This window comes from Oryctolagus cuniculus, chromosome 13, assembly GCF_964237555.1.
Source record: "Oryctolagus cuniculus chromosome 13, mOryCun1.1, whole genome shotgun sequence".
NCBI lineage: Eukaryota > Metazoa > Chordata > Mammalia > Lagomorpha > Leporidae > Oryctolagus > Oryctolagus cuniculus.
The window spans coordinates 3,876,737-3,881,233 of record NC_091444.1 but is presented as its reverse complement, the minus strand read 5'-3'; the positions used below and the strand labels follow the sequence as shown (position 1 = coordinate 3,881,233).

At 44.9% G+C, this 4,497-nt stretch overlaps 1 pseudogene; it reads left to right on the top strand.

The window, feature by feature from the left end:
* The first annotated feature begins 1,114 nt into the window (after positions 1–1,114).
* On the top strand, positions 1,115–2,538 carry LOC100350517 (ribosome biogenesis protein NSA2 homolog; annotated as a pseudogene).
* The last annotated feature ends 1,959 nt before the right edge of the window (positions 2,539–4,497 follow it).

Genomic DNA, 4,497 nt, shown 5'->3' with positions numbered 1-4,497 from the left:
AGTCCTCTAGGCTCTGTTTGTAAGCAATCTTGGAACATGCATGAAGTGTCTCCAAAGTCTCAACAGCGTGAGATCACATAACCTGCTAAATTCGTAGGGATGGCGGTAACTGGTCGGAGGAAGAGTGGCCTATAGGGCCTATAGCAAGAACGCAAACCAAACATGATTGATAAACGCTGGTCTTTAACCTATCACATTACAAGAGATGGCAATACAACCTCAATCAAGGACTCCCCTCCCTCACATCCCCCATAAACTTAGTGTTGCATGATGTTACTGGCTCATGTAAAATACATAATGTTTACATCTCCCCAAGTCACTTCCTTCTTTATTCTTTCCTTTCCTTTTTTTTTTTTTTTTTTTTTTTTTTGACATGCAGAGTGGATAGTGAGAGAGAGAGACAGAGAGAAAGGTCTTCCTTTTGCTGTTGGTTCACCCTCCAATGGCCACTGCGGCCGATGCACCGCGCTGATCTGATGGCAGGAGCCAGGTGCTTATCCTGGTCTCCCATGGGGTGCAGGGCCCAAGCACTTGGGCCATCCTCCACTGCACTCCCTGGCCACAGCAGAGAGCTGGGCTGGAAGAGGGGCAACCGGGACAGAATCCGGCACCCCGACCGGGACTAGAACCGGGTGTGCCAGCGCCGCTAGGTGGAGGATTAGCCTATTGAGCCGGGGCGTTGGCCTTCATTCTTTATTTTCAAAGATTTATTTACTTGAAAGCAAGAGTTACAGAGAGAGGGGGGAAGAAACAGAAGAGAGGTCTTCCATCTGCTAGTTCACTCCCTAAATGGCCACAACAACCAGGGCTAGGCCAGACCAAAGCCAGGAGCTTCTTCCACATATCCTGTGTGGGTGCAGGGCCCAAGCACTTGGCCAACTTCCACTGCTCTCCCAGGCACATTGTCAGGGAGCTGGATGGGAAGTGGAGCAGCCAGGACTCAAACCGGTGCCTAAATGGGGTGCCGGCATTGCAGGTGCGGGCTTTACACTGCTACGCTCAATGCCAGCCCCTCTTCCGCACTCTGTCTCAGAAGAACGTGTCCTCTGTTTATCTCAGGTGCAACTATAAGCTGCACAACAGGAAGTCTAAGTTACCATGGCAATGCAAGAATGACCCTTGCGAAAGTTGGGAACTTCTTCGCACCCAGGAGGCTGCACCTGGCGGTTCTAAGGCCGTCACCATGCCACAGAATGAATATATTGAATTACACCGTAAACGCTATGGGTACCGTTTGGATTACCATGAGAAAAAGAGAAAAAAGGAAAGTCGGAGGCTCATGAACGTTCAAAGAAAGCAAAAAAGATGATTGGTCTGAAGGCCAAGCTCTACCATAAGCAGCGCCATGCTGAGAAAATACAGATGAAAAGACTATCAAGATGCATGAGAAGAGAAACACCCAACAAAAGAATGATGAAAAGACTCCCAAGGGAGCAGTGCCTGCCTATCTGCTAGACAGAGAGGGACAGTCCCGAGCTAAAGTACTTTCCAACATGATTAAACAAAAACGAAAAGAGAAGGCGGGAAAATGGGAAGTCCCTCTGCCTAAAGTCCGTGCCCAGGGAGAAACAGAAGTATTAAAAGTTATTCGGACAGGGAAAAGAAAAAAGAAGGCATGGAAGAGGATGGTTACCAAAGTCTGCTTTGTTGGAGATGGCTTTACAAGAAAACCACCTTAATATGAAAGATTCATTAGACCAATGGGCTTACGTTTTTTTTTTTTTTTTTTTTTTTTGACAGGCAGAGTGGACAGTGAGAGAGAGAGACAGAGAGAGAAAGGTCTTCCTTTTGCCGTTGGTTCACCCTCCAATGGCCGCCGCTGCAGCCGGCGCACCGCGCTGATCCTGGCAGGAGCCAGGAGCCAGGTGCTTTTCCTGGTCTCCCATGGGGTGCAGGGCCCAAGCACCTGGGCCATCCTCCACTGCACTCCCTGGCCATAGCAGAGAGCTGGCCTGGAAGAGGGGCAACCGGGACAGAATCCGGCGCCCCGACCGGGACTAGAACCCGGTGTGCCGGCGCCGCAAGGTGGAGGATTAGCCTATTGAGCCACGGCGCCGGCTAACCAATGGGCTTACGTTTTAAGAAGGCCCATGTAACACATCCAGAACTGAAAGCCACCTTCTGTCTGCCAATACTTGGTATAAAAAAGAATCCATCATCCCCATTATACACAACTCTGGGTGTAATTACTAAAGGTACTGTCATTGAGGTGAATGTGAGCGAGCTGGGCCTTGTGACGCAAGGAAGCAAGGTTATTTGGGGGAAATGTGCCCAGGTTACCAACAATCCTGAAAATGATGGATGCATAAATGCAGTCTTACTTGTTTGATAACAGTAACTTCTAATCATTATTGAAGACTACAAACTAAGTGGGAAAACTGTCTTTACTATGATTTTTCTGAATACTGCCAAACAGCCTTCATGTCTGCAGTCAGCAAGAGAATTATTTTAAGGTGTAAAAAACATTAAAAAGATGCACTTTTACTGACTGCTCTTTATTGGAGTCTGCTTAAGGTTTACATGTTAATAAAATGTGAATAATTAAAGCAAAAAAAAAAAAAGAATGACCCTTGGACATCCTTGGATCTTAGTTTTTACTCAGCACTCTGCAAATGAACGGTAATGATGATTTGTAAAAGTGTACTTAAAAATGCTCATTTTTCTGGCTAAAAAGCCCATGAGAGTTTCTCAGGCATGGAAAGCCAAGACACTGTGGCAAAAAAAATGACCTAAATGAAAGCTTTCTGTGAGTGAGATCCCAGTGGAAAGAACGGGCCATCAAAGAAGGAGATGCCTTTCTCTGAAGGGAGGAGAGAACTTCCACTTTGAATATGGCCTTGTCTAAATAAGATCGGAGTTTGTGAGCTCAAGAGGCTTCCATAGCCTTGGCAGCTCATGATAAGAGCCTTGGGTGATCATTGACATCATAAATAAGAGTGTCAATTGTTAAATCAACAACAGGAGTCACTGTCCACCTGCACCCCATGTAGGTCCTCTGTCCTTAATGTGTTGTACTATGCGAATTAACGGTAAAACTACTATTCAAACAGTACTCTATATTTCGTGTGTCTGTGTGGGTGTAGTCTGTTGAAATCTTTACTTAGTATATACTAAATTGATCTTCTGTGTATAAAGATAATTGAAAATGAATCTTGATGAAGAATGGGATGGGAGAGGGAGTGGGAGATTGATGGTTGCAGGTGGGAGGGAGGTTATGGGGGGAAAAGCTGCTATAATCCAAAAGTTGTACTTTGGAAATTTATATTTATTAAATAAAAGTTGAAAAACAATGCTCATTTAACTGGGTCTCTTTCTAAAGACCTAGGAAATGGTTAACTGTTGAGAGAATGTAGAACTAACAGCTCATTAAAAACGCACAGATACACACCTGGTCTCTTACTGTACTAGAATAATGCCTGATTGTAAGGGGTCCTACACAGAGTTCCAACACTACAAACCAGTGTCATTTCATGCCACATCCTCTTAGTATCATCATAAATGTCATGAGAGAATTCTTACAATCTGATGTATCATCTGTGTTTTACAACTGGGGAAGCCAAGACTCAGACAAATTTAAAGATCTGCCCAAAGCCGCAAAGCCAGAGTGTCAGAAGTGTCGCTCACTCCATCTCTTCCACCCAGAATCTGGTGCTCCTCATTCCATCGAGGCAGCCTCAAGGTTCTTATCAGATATCACCTAAAAGTGACAGAGTAAAAAATCCGAACAAACTGCCAGGCATATTTTTTCATCCTTATTGGGTTGGAGAGGCTATATAGAGCGGTAAAGAAAACCAGCCTTGGGTGATGTTTGGCACAGTGGTTAAACTGCCCCTTGGGATGCCCACATTCCAACTGGAGTTTTGGCTCTGTTTGATTCCAGCTTCCTGTTCATGCATACCTGGGGGTGGGAGGCAGAGGCAGGCGACGGCTCAAATACTTGGATCTCTGCCACCCACGTGGGAGACCCAAACTGCTCCTAGCTTCTGTCTTCAACTTGGTCCAACCCTGGCTATTGTGGGCGTTTGCGGGGTGAAGCAGTAGATGGATGCCGTTCGTGTGTGTGTGTCTGCCTTTCAAAATAAATAAGTAAATGGAAATAAACTTTGGAATTTATCAACACCTGACTCATACCCAGTCTGTAAACTAACTATAGGAACTTAGACAAATTATTTAAATTTTCTGTACCACAGAAATTTTATGGAATCATTGTGAGTAATAAAAGTAAAGTATCTGTCTCATCACACTAAATGGCAGTTACAGAAAGAGTGACACACCCAAGCTGAGGCGGAAGAGGCTGGCTCATCACCAGAATCACCTGTAGAGCTTTGACAAAGGGCTGGCTTCTAAAAAGCGGGTCTCTAAGAAGTAAGTCAGGCCATTCATTGGGTAATAATTAGCAACACCATAAGACAGAAAGTATTTTTCTTAAGTTAAAGAAGACTGACACTTGAAGAACTGATAACTGATGGAACCAGAAGTAGAACCTAGACCCTTTCA